At 44.8% G+C, this 13,035-nt stretch overlaps 1 protein-coding gene across 14 annotated transcripts in view; it reads left to right on the top strand.

The window, feature by feature from the left end:
• LOC117426490 (CLIP-associating protein 1-like) overlaps positions 1-13,035 on the top strand; it is a 93,286-nt gene that overhangs the window by 6,140 nt on the left and 74,111 nt on the right. The window lies entirely within an intron of this gene.

The following is a 13,035-nucleotide window of genomic DNA, read 5'->3' as shown; positions in this document are numbered from 1 at the left end:
CCTGCTCCCCAGAGAACACAGGTCCTCGTTCCTGTGAGCTGTGCATGGTCCTGCTCCCCAGAGAACACAGGTCCTCGTTCCCTGTGAGCTGTGCATGGTCCTGCTCCCCAGAGAACACAGGTCCTCGTTCCCTGTGAGCTGTGCATGGTCCTGCTCCCCAGAGAACACAGGTCCTCGTTCCCTGTGAGCTGTGCATGGTCCTGCTCCCCAGAGAACACAGGTCCTCGTTCCCTGTGAGCTGTGCATGGTCCTGCTCCCCAGAGAACACAGGTCCTCGTTCCTGTGAGCTGTGCATGGTCCTGCTCCCCAGAGAACACAGGTCCTCGTTCCCTGTGAGCTGTGCATGGTCCTGCTCCCCAGAGAACACAGGTCCTCGTTCCCTGTGAGCTGTGCATGGTCCTGCTCCCCAGAGAACACAGGTCCTCGTTCCCTGTGAGCTGTGCATGGTCCTGCTCCCCAGAGAACACAGGTCCTCGTTCCCTGTGAGCTGTGCATGGTCCTGCTCCCCAGAGAACACAGGTCCTCGTTCCCTGTGAGCTGTGCATGGTCCTGCTCCCCAGAGAACACAGGTCCTCGTTCCCTGTGAGCTGTGCATGGTCCTGCTCCCCAGAGAACCCGATTCTTCTTTGAAACCACATGGACGCTGATCCTGGGCTGTGGTGTAAAACTGGAATCAAACATTCGTTTTGTCTTCACGCCTTCCTCGGGTGTGTCAACTTGACTTCATTTCTGAGAGGTGAACATCCTGAATTGTGGCTGGAGTGTTTCTGAAGTGATGGATGAAACTTGTTCCTTGGTTTGTGTTCTGCTCAGACAGGCTTAAGACTCCCATTCCAGACCCAGAGCTCATGTATTCTGTAGTGCTGCATGCAGGACTTTGAGATGCTGAGTCATAGTGCTACAGTACAGTAAGCAGGGTCCAGATTAAACTCTTTTTACTTGTCTGGCGTTATCTAGACAGAAAAAATGTTCCTGGAGAAGATAAGTAATTCAGTGTGGTTTTTCATTATGATACAGTGTGCTGCACAGGAAAGACCTTTTAAATGCCATACAAGGCTTGTGCTAAATACAGTAGGAACCAAGCAATGTGTTTTCCTGTAGAACACATAATGTCTAGATAGTATGAGGCTCGAAAATGGAGCTCTAGTACTATCCATCTGCAGTGTATTCACGATTTATTAATAAATCCACTGATGAAAACGTGTAGGTCTGAATCCAAAAGGACTGAAAGGAATACTGCTCTCCTGGTACAGCTTTTACATTGTGACAGCGATGTACAAAATAGCCTTAAGTTCATAAACTTCAGTGTCATTGTGACTGACCTAGTAAAGTTCAACTGAGGCAATTAGGTCAGGGGGACACAAACACATAAAACAAGCCTTTCATTGAAGCAGTTCCAGTCCAGTGCAGGTCTTTGTCCTTCACTATTCAATTATGCAAAGTAAACCTTTGACGGAGTTACATTTATTTAGACCCTTTATCAACCTGGAATGGAATGGCTTTGCCCAGCAGTGTCCTACGGACAGGCCTGGACCTGTGAGTGAAAGCCCCCTCGTGGGTTAAGGCCAATGTGTTTTGTCCTCCAAGTCATGACCTGTTAAATACCTGTCGTCTTCCCCAGCTCTGGACTGGACAACATTGGGAGTCATTTCCCAAATGGGATCTGGGAAACGTTGCAAGTTTTAACTTTGCAACCTACAGTTCACAAAACAAGAGAGGCTGGTATCTTAAGTGAAACCAAAAGCCTCCTGATCTGAATCTCCAATATGATGTTCCTGCTTCCGTGCAGTACTACAGTACGCATGATGCGCACAGCCCTTTGAGAGCAGGGTGTCCTTTGTGACTATGTGTCTCTGGAGGCTTGCTCTTCTTTAGTAGGTCAGTCTTTATGACTATGTGTCTCTGGAGGCTTGCTCTTCTTTAGTAGGTCAGTCTTTGTGACTGTGTCTCTGGAGGCTTGATCTTTAGTAGCTCAGTCTTTGTGACTGTCTCTGGAGGCTTGCTCTTCTTTAGTAGCTCAGTCTTTGTGACTGTGTCTCTGGAGGCTTGCTCTTCTTTAGTAGCTCAGTCTTTGTGACTGTGTCTCTGGAGGCTTGCTCTTCTTTAGTAGCTCAGTCTTTGTGACTGTGTGTTTGGAGGCTTGCTCTTCTTTAGTAGCTCAGTCTTTGTGACTGTGTGTTTGGAGGCTTGCTCTACTTTAGTAGCTCAGTCTTTGTGACTATGTGTCTCTGGAGGCTTGCTCTTCTTTAGTAGCTCAGTCTTTGTGACTGTGTCTCTGGAGGCTTGCTCTTCTTTAGTAGCTCAGTCTTTGTGACTGTGTCTCTGGAGGCTTGCTCTTCTTTAGTAGCTCAGTCTTTGTGACTGTGTCTCTGGAGGCTTGCTCTTCTTTAGTAGCTCAGTCTTTGTGACTGTGTCTCTGGAGGCTTGCTCTTCTTTAGTAGCTCAGTCTTTGTGACTGTGTCTCTGGAGGCTTGCTCTTCTTTAGTAGCTCAGTCTTTGTGACTGTGTCTCTGGAGGCTTGCTCTTCTTTAGTAGGTCAATGAAACTAGAATATTAAATACACAGCTGACCTGTGACACTGACTTCAACTCCAGATACAAATAACAGTATCCCAGCCAGCTCTCCTCTCCCCTCTTATTCATACTGGCTTTAAGACATTTTATACCTAAGGGCCTTTTTTAGAATTATTTAAGAAAATGTTGCCGATCATATAGGGCCTCCATGATGTCACACATTGTTACATATTGTAGGTGAATGTACAGTAGCAGGCTCCTGATTAATGAGGTACCATGGATCGGATTTCTTGCTGGTTGTTCATGTGTCCCCTCTATGGACGTTCACTGCTGCATGTCAGATCATCAATAAGCGTATGTTTGTAATTGTTTGTTTATTCTGGGTGGGTTTTGATGTTGCAAAGATTAAAAAAAGAAAAGAAAACAAAACAAAAAAAACCTTAATATTCTGAAATGTTAAGTTTGAAGTTCAGAGGTCAGTAAAAACTGAACAGAAATGGCTACAGTACTGTATTCAAATATTTCAAGTGCAGCTTCACATACCCTGTGTCGTGTGCATGTCGGCTAAGGTGTGCTGTCAGTTTTCTCATCTCCAGAATCTTGACCTGAATATGACTAAAGCTGAGGGGCACGAAGCCACTTCAGGGCTTGGAACTTGGTTTCAGGAGACTGCACGGCACACCAGGGGAGACTTGGGGTTTGATGCAGCAAAGTTGCCTCAAACTAGGTCTCCCGGTCTCCGGAAAAAGAGGCTTTGTGTTCCCTCATCTTTAGACTGTAGAGAATACAGGAATAAAAAAAACTGAGCGGTCTGTTAATGTTTCTTTATATTATGGTACAGTGTGCATGGTCAGTCTCACATGTCTATATTATGGTACAGTATGTGCATGGTCAGAGTCTCACATGTCTATATTATGGTACAGTATGTGCATGGTCAGAGTCTCACATGTCTATATTATGGTACAGTATGTGCATGGTGGATAAGTTACCATTTTAAATAACTAGTGTATAAATCTTCTGGATTAGTGTACTGTACTGACAACCCTGCTTTCTTCTTTTCTGCATGCCTGTGGTTCTGCTTCAGGGGATTTCTTTATCAATTGTACTGTCTGTGCATCACAATCTTCTGTTGCAAGTCAATACAGTCTCCTTGCACAGCTGAAAATAGGTTGCAATTACAGCTTGTCTCTCTTGATTTGCTACTAATGTATCGGTCGTTAGACTGGGTGCCCTTTTTATTGCATGTTTCCTTGTAAACTTAGAAGAGCGACTTGGTCCACACGCCAGCTTGAAGCACAAATTGGGTATTAAATATGCCAAAAGAAATCCATTAGCAGTGTATTTTTTTGTGTGCAGGTTAATCTATGAATATTATTAATGTACTGTACTTAAACAGTCATTCAGTTTGTCATTATAAGTTGTGTTTCTACTGTACTAGGTACATGGTACCAAACTAATCAAATAGCCCATTTTCCAAAGCCCATAATGCAAATACTAATAAATCATCCCTGTCTGTCACTGTTAAGCAAACAAGTTTTGAATATCCTGACGTAACCCTTGCTTTGAGCTTGCTTTAAAATGTGTACTGAAGAAAACCACATACTTTTTAACTAGTGCTGAGACCAACACAGGATTCTCATGTTCAGATATTCGCTCATAATTTAAATATTCGTTCTGATATTCGTTCGTTTTCAAAAAGTAATAAAAGCCATTATATTGCTCAGAATGCAGGCAGAGACAGCATAGCAGCAAGGGCAGAGGCAGGAGGATGTGGCCCCTGTGTGTGCCTTGTTTTATAGCAAGATGTTACAATAGTCACAACATAAAATATATAATATATAAAAATCACTACACAACATTTCCAGCAAATTGGGCACTGTTAAGCGAGGCATTTCAGAATGACGTGCTTGCCTTTTTTCTGTCCCATGAGATTTTGACTCGCTCTAAAGCACCACAATGCATTTTTGACCCAGATTTTTGACTGATGCTGCTGAGACATTGTGATCGCCCCAGGGTATGACTGACTGATCACGCTGAGACATTGTGATCTCCCCAGGGTATGACTGACTGATCACGCTGAGACATTGTGATCTCCCAAGGGTATGACTGACTGATGCTGCTGAGACATTGTGATCTCCCCAGGGTATGACTGACTGATGCTGCTGAGACATTGTGATCTCCCCAGGGTATGACTGACTGATCCTGCTGAGACATTGTGATCTCCACAGGGTATGACTGACTGATGCTGCTGAGACATTGTGATCGCCCCAGGGTATGACTGACTGATCCTGCTGAGACATTGTGATCGCCCCAGGGTATGACTGACTGATCACGCTGAGACATTGTGATCTCCCCAGGGTATGACTGACTGATGCTGCTGAGACATTGTGATCTCCCCAGGGTATGACTGACTGATCCTGCTGAGACATTGTGATCTCCACAGGGTATGACTGACTGATGCTGCTGAGACATTGTGATCGCCCCAGGGTATGACTGACTGATCCTGCTGAGACATTGTGATCGCCCCAGGGTATGACTGACTGATGCTGCTGAGACATTGTGATCGCCCCAGGGTATGACTGACTGATCCTGCTGAGACATTGTGATCTCCCCAGGGTATGACTGACTGATCACGCTGAGACATTGTGATCTCCCCAGGGTATGACTGACTGATGCTGCTGAGACATTGTGATCTCCCCAGGGTATGACTGACTGATGCTGCTGAGACATTGTGATCTCCCCAGGGTATGACTGACTGACTGCTGCTGAGACATTGTGATCTCCCCAGGGTATGACTGACTGATCACGCTGAGACATTGTGATCTCCCCAGGGTATGACTGACTGATGCTGCTGAGACATTGTGATCTCCCCAGGGTATGACTGACTGATGCTGCTGAGACATTGTGATCTCCCCAGGGTATGACTGACTGATCCTGCTGCTGAGACATTGTGATCTCCCCAGGGTATGACTGACTGACTGATGCTGCTGAGACATTGTGATCTCCCCAGGGTATGACTGACTGATGCTGCTGAGACATTGTGATCCCCCCAGGGTATGACTGACTGACTGATGCTGCTGAGATATTGTGATCTCCCCAGGGTATGACTGACTGATCCTGCTGAGACATTGTGATCTCCCCAGGGTATGACTGACTGATGCTGCTGAGACATTGTGATCTCCCCAGGGTATGACTGACTGACTGCTGCTGAGACATTGTGATCTCCCCAGGGTATGACTGACTGATCCTGCTGAGACATTGTGATCCCCCCAGGGTATGACTGACTGATGCTGCTGAGACATTGTGATCTCCCCAGGGTATGACTGACTGACTGCTGCTGAGACATTGTGATCTCCCCAGGGTATGACTGACTGATCCTGCTGAGACGTTGTGATCTCCCCAGGGTATGACTGACTGATGCTGCTGAGACATTGTGATCTCCCCAGGGTATGACTGACTGATGCTGCTGAGACATTGTGATCTCCCCAGGGTATGACTGACTGACTGCTGCTGAGACATTGTGATCCCCCCAGGGTATGACTGACTGATCACACTGAGACATTGTGATCTCCCCAGGGTATGACTGACTGATGCTGCTGAGACATTGTGATCCCCCCAGGGTATGACTGACTGATCCTGCTGAGACATTGTGATCCCCCCAGGGTATGACTGACTGATCCTGCTGAGACATTGTGATCTCCCCAGGGTATGACTGACTGATGCTGCTGAGACATTGTGATCTCCCCAGGGTATGACTGACTGACTGCTGCTGAGACATTGTGATCTCCCCAGGGTATGACTGACTGATGCTGCTGAGACATTGTGATCTCCCCAAGAATGAATGGCTGATGCATGTAATATTGAGTAGTTTTAAAATCCTGATTCACCACTCGGTGTATAACAATCCTTGTTGACTTGCTGTGAAGCCCATTCCCTGACTCGTCACGCACATTGTGGCTATCTCCACTCACATGCTTACCTGTTTGTATGCAGTGGATACATTTACTGCTCATAATGAATTATCTGTACTGGGTGGCTGTATGGATTCACTGTCTGTACTGTACAGTCTCTGCATGAAGGAATGACTGCTTCAGACAGCGAGTGTGATCAGAGAGGAGCGGCTGTATGGATTCACTGTCTGTACTGTGCAGTCTCTGCATGAAGGAATGGCTGTGAGATTTGTGTGGAATTTCCAAGCAGAGCTTGCTGGAGTGTGGATTGATGAAACCACACTGCTTGTACAGTAACTGCTTCAGCGGTGCTCTGCTCTCTCTGTTTATTGAAAGTGTTTTATTGTTTCATTTTCTTTGATGATTGAACTGATGATCGCATGTCTGTCTGTTAGCTTTGAAAGGTTATCCACATAGCCCATAAGCCCATATCTCCTAAACCCTGCTAACACACATGCTCTGTATCGCAGAAGTGTTTTTGCTATCGCAGGTTGATGTCATGAAGCATTGTGTTCCAGCTAAGGGGAATAATAGCAGAAAGACGATTTTGTATTTAAAGCAGAGCCTGCTTTTCTACAGCAGTCCTCTGAAAGCACAGTGGTATGCAGTAGTGTATTAAGAGAGATCAGAGAGACACAGTTCCCCGCAGTGACACTGTGTACTGCATGTACTGTACATCTCTCCACAATCCTTCAGAAACCTCAAATGAAACTCCTTCATTAGGGATTTTGTTTAAAATCGAAATTTTTGGTTTTGGTACATTTCTCTGCATTTCCTTTTTCTTTCAGTGCCTCGCACTTTGTAAAGAGTGCTTGTTTTTGTATGAATTATGAAGGCTTACTCTTCCATATCTGCAGCCGTGCATGAAGCACTGCAGCCTATGATAATGTAACCCTTGGTAGAGCCGGTATCGGGGTGACACTCCTGTCATATCTGCAGTCGTGCATGAAGCATACACTGTGTGTGTTTAATATTAGCCAGCTACAGTAGTTGTAACCTGTGAGCTGCTGGGCCCAGTCAAGCTCATAGTAAAATATCTTGTTTGCTCAAAGTGCTTCAGTATGCAGAAAGAGTCTTCAGTTCCTTCCAGAAGAACAGTTCAATAGCACAGGGTAGAGAGAGTCTTTAGTGACTGTCTGTCAGTAATCTAGACATCTCAATTACGTTTTGCAAGGAGGCGATATTCCAATAAAAGAAAAGGAGCTGGGAAATACAGTACAGCAGCTTTTGAATGACAGCCAGTCTGCTTTGCAAGCGGGATGTACCTGGTGGGTTAAAAGATGGTTTGGAGAGATTTTTAGAACTGATTTCACTGTGGATGTGAAAAAAAAATAATAGGAAAAAAAAGAAAGCCTCTTATTGAGATCAATAAAACTGCAAACAGGCTCTTATTTCAAGATCTGGAATTGGTAACAGTATGCACCAAATGGAATATGCGGTTTGCCTCACTCTTTCCAAAGTTACAGTAAGCTACGTTAGGCCAAGCCCAGCAACATACTTGGCTGTTTAGGTCAGAAATGGACCCAGTGAAAGAGTCTATTGTAGATACCAGCATAATGAAGTCCTTGGTTTAAAATAGGCCTGCAGACCAGATTGTATTTGACACGGCTCCAGAGCTGGTGCTTTACAGCAGCTGTGCGTTTGAACCCTTCTGAAAACCCCCATCTACAGTAATACAGTCAACAGGCTTGTTACTGTACTGGCAGAATGCATCAGACTGTCATCAGCTGGTCAAGTGAAAAGGACTCGCACAGGAAAATGATGAGGAATGCTTTTTTATGGCTTTGCATAGTAAGAAATTAGGTCACTTTGAGGGGGAGGAAAGCGTGCAGCTATAGTGTTCGCTTTTGTGGTTCATGTTTGAATGGAGAGGGGCGTTGCTTTTGGGTTCATGTTTGAATGGAGAGGGGCGTTGCTTTTGGGTTCATGTTTGAATGGAGAGGGGCGTTGCTTTTGGGTTCATGTTTGAATGGAGAGGGGCGTTGCTTTTGGGTTCATGTTTGAATGGAGAGGGGCGTTGCTTTTGGGTTCATGTTTGAATGGAGAGGGGCGTTGCTTTTGGGTTCATGTTTGAATGGAGAGGGGTGTTGCTTTTGGGTTCATGTTTGAATGGAGAGGGGCATTGGCTCAGCTACACTCGTGCCTGAAGTGCTTCCACAATGAGGGGCTCAACTGCTTTAATTGACCAAACAAAAGGTTTCCCTGCTTCGGTGCACAATAGACTGCTTTTATGAGCACTTTGTGATGCAGTTTGTATGTCAACTATTTATTTTCTTTTTCATGTATTCACGTTGCTGTAGCCCTCTGTTTAAACCTGTGTTTGAAAGTGATAATGTTTCTGAGAGCACACAAAGTCCAGATCGCGTGTTGCACAGGTAATTGCATAGTAGGCCTATTTATTTAAAGAACTATGTTCTCTCCCAGCTTACCGAAGCAGCAGGTTCCTGCCTTAATGAGAAGAGGATAGATTTGCATACTCTGTTCCAGGTGTCTGGCAGGCATGTCCTTGATATTTCAGACTTGTTTATAAGTGATGGTGTTATAAGGACAGATTAAAATGTGTTTAATTTATCACTTTTGACGTTCATCCTGTCTTTGACATTTCTTCAAGGTGTTTCATAGTTTACTGGGCTGAGGTTTAGGGAACAATTGAATAATACTAGCAGCTCGGATTCATTTTCGGGGGCTGCTGTTCTAAGGACTGCTGCTATTCAGTTCTCTGATCATGATGACATGCAAAACTGCATCCAATGAAAACCTGTAAAAGCAATCTAAATGCTTCCGAGATCTGCAGTACAATACTGCTGTTTTATTTTGTATTGTTTCAGTCACAGCTCGCTAATGAGGACTGAATGGCTGCTAGGAGATGTGATGGTCTGTGCAGACCTGGCAGCATGTCCTTGGAATTCAGCTTCTCATGTTCAGTAATGACCAGCGGAGAGTGAGCGTGATCTTATCCACTCGGTGTGAGGGATATTGAGCGAGCACGATCTTATCCGCTCAGTGTGAGGGATATTGAGCGAGCACGATCTTATCCGCTCAGTGTGAGGGATATTGAGCGAGCACGATCTTATCCACTCAGTGTGAGGGGATATTGAGCGAGCACGATCTTATCCGCTCAGTGTGAGGGATATTGAGCGAGCACGATCTTATCCGCTCAGTGTGAGGGGATATTGAGCGAGCACGATCTTATCCGCTCAGTGTGAGGGATATTGAGCGAGCACGATCTTATCCGCTCAGTGTGAGGGGATATTGAGCGAGCACCATCTTATCCGCTCAGTGTGAGGGATATTGAGCGAGCACGATCTTATCCGCTCAGTGTGAGGGATATTGAGCGAGCACGATCTTATCCGCTCAGTGTGAGGGATATTGAGCGAGCACGATCTTATCCGCTCAGTGTGAGGGGATATTGAGCGAGCACCATCTTATCCGCTCAGTGTGAGGGATATTGAGCGAGCACGATCTTATCCGCTCAGTGTGAGGGATATTGAGCGAGCACGATCTTATCCGCTCAGTGTGAGGGGATATTTCCTTCCCCTTTCTTCCAGTGCTTGTACAGTAGATCTTAGCTATTCTGTTGATGATGGCGTGAGCGCTCATAAAAGGGGAGGTATTTAAAGTGCTCTGCAGACTGGAGCGCTCTTCTCTATTTACAGGAACAGAGGATCACAGACAGGTGCTTTTAAACCGCTTCACTCCCCATGGAGCTCTGCCCATGTGCCTCAGCAGAGACCCTGCCTGGGTCACACTTGCCTGTGCAGCTCTATGATGGTTAGTAGTTAAGAGCAGGACACACACCATAATGCTGAGATAAAAACAAAAAGATAAATCCAACAGACACACTTTTGGCTAATGCAGTAATGAAGGCAGTAGCTGAAAGTTTGATTTGGTTTCTGTGAAGCTGCAGTACTTGAATCGGAGAGAATGTTTGTAGCGGTCTTGGTGTAGGAGCCAGTACTGCCTTATATGAATATTTACTTTTTATGGAGCTTTTTCAAAACTGTGTTTTCAATATAAGAACTCCCATTGGAAAGCAGTTTGATCCATTCCTAGTTTTACTATGAGTTTAATAAGACACACCTGAGCTTGTTACCTGTACACTGTGGCTAATCAAGCTTGTAGTAAAAGCTGGAATGGGTAAAACTGCTATGCAGTAGGTGTCTTATGTCCATCCCTGTATTTGTTTTGAAGGGAAAGTAAAAACATGCAACTTGTGGTATACTAAAAAGTTCTACTGTGACAACCCATACCTAATAACTATACATGTACTGAAATCTAACAAGCATAAAAAAAGCTTCCATTGAAGACACTGCGAGCCAATGCAGCAAGGCAAGAACTGGGCTGATGTGCTGCCTTGTATTTAATTTCATTTGATCTCTTGTCATTCTTTTCACAGCACGAAGTTGATAGTAAACAGCTGCAGGACTGCCAGGAAGCCCTGGATTTCACAGGATATACTGCCGAGCGTTCGGGATTGCAGGGAGACCATATGGGTTTAACACCAGAGTACATGTACAGCATGGAGGCTGTGCAGTGTTCTCCGCTTCGGATGTTTTTTTGCCAAGATTACATTTTGTTGTTGTTAACATTTCAGTCCCAAACAACGGTCATGGACTGTTTGTACCCAGCAGCTGTTTTGACACAGTTTTTTTGAAACTGCAAACAAAGATTCTTAAATAATAAATAGAGTGCTGTGAGCTGGCTGATCTGTTTTGGTAGTTTGCAGCCTGGTTTTCTGCGAAACCCCTTGAATAGTTCTCACTGGGGAGCCTGTTGTAATGTCCCAGGAGCTCAGCACATATAGGCTTTAACCCTACAAGGAAACAGTTTCTTGCCATCGCCCAGCCTGTATCTCAGCATCTTCATTGTAAATGAACCTGTTCAACTCCCGTGGGGAGGCCTTGACAGTAAAACGTTGAACCTTAGCATTGTACTTCCAGTAATCGTAGTTATAGTCATAGACTGATAGTAAAGCCACTAACAAAACATAAAGGCTGGCATTGCTGCCATCCGTGTGACTCGCCCTTAATTCAACCATGCGCTCGCTTCCACAACCTCTGAAACGATGCTAAAGAGACCACCCGCCTCTGCGCCTCTAATTGGTTATAATAATAACCACTGTGTAGTAAAACAGGACACCAAAACCAGTCATTAATACCTCGTCATTAATCACAAGACAAATAGAACACCTCTGGTTTTTACAGTTTACTAGTAAACAAGGGTCACAGAACTGACAAACAGGGCAGTGGTTTGAAATAATGTAAAACTCTAAAGCTTGTGGTCCTTATTCACAAAGCATTACCACTGTCACATGTGTGCACCAAGCTGCTAGTGTTACAGCAGAAAACAAACTACAGCAAGGGGCATGTGCTGTAGGAACTCCTAAATGACTTTCCTTGGTTATTTCTTTAAAGCTTTTTAACATTAGTGTTTGGTTTCCTTATCGCAGTTAGCTGTGCGGTGCTGACTGACTGGTATTAACCTGGCAGCCTACAGCAGCACGCTGTTCCTTCAGCGGCAGAATCCTGCTTCTTATAGGAGTGTCTGCACTGCATTCTGTATAAACCGACTGGCCTGTGTCATGTGTACTGCTTACAGTGCTGTGCCATGCTGAAGAATGTTGACATGCTACAGCATAGAGGCAAACTCTTATCTGAAACACAATGTCAGAGGGCACCATTTCAGAAGAACAAGCAGCTTTTCTCTAGACAATTGCCTGCAGACAACATGATGTGATTATGTGTTATTTTTGTTTACTACAATTGTTTTACTTTGAAAGAAACCACACAATATCAGTGTTTGTCCTGTTGCAATAGGCAGCATCCGGGTATACTGTAGTACATACTGTAGGTGGTTTATACCTCATTGTTTTATTAAACAGGATTACAAGCCTGCAGGCGGAGCTGTTTAATGGGTGACGAGACATGTTTCAGAGATTGTGGTGGAGCTGCTGGAGCTCTGCCATAAACATGCCTGCTGTCTGTTAACCGTGTGAGCGGCTCACTGGAGGCGTGTCAGGATGCATGCTGTGTGCTGTGTTCACATGGCCATGGTATGTACCCTGGAGCTGCTATTGCATTTCACACTGTCTGCTTCTCTGTTGTGGGTCTGGCAGTCAGAGACAAAGCCCTGTGTACTTTAATCGGATTCAAATATACAGTAGGATAGTTCTGGGCTGGGGTGATACAGTAGCTTCTGCATTTCAAATGATGCATTCTCCACTACTGTAACTGTTTTTTTTTATTATTATTATTGTTATTTTAAATTTCAGTAATCTAGGTAGAAGCCTTTGATGGTGTGCAATAAGGCAACAATCAATGACAGAACTGCCCCGATTTCTGTTACGCAAGGGTGTCACTTACAGTTTTACAGTTTGTTCGAATGGACACAAATCTCAGTAAGATGGGAAGTTTCACAGAACGGCCTGAAACTTGGTGGTAGAGACTCGGATGGAGCCAGGCATGTGATCTCTAGTTTCTAACTGGGTCAAATCCGTTGCCACTGATGATACAGTTTGAAACTTCAGAATGATTAATTACAAAATGCTGCAGAAAGAATCATTATACAGCAGA

This window comes from Acipenser ruthenus, chromosome 11, assembly GCF_902713425.1.
Source record: "Acipenser ruthenus chromosome 11, fAciRut3.2 maternal haplotype, whole genome shotgun sequence".
Lineage (NCBI taxonomy): Eukaryota > Metazoa > Chordata > Actinopteri > Acipenseriformes > Acipenseridae > Acipenser > Acipenser ruthenus.
The sequence above is the reverse complement of the archived record's forward strand: the minus strand, read 5'-3'. Positions and strand labels throughout refer to the sequence as shown.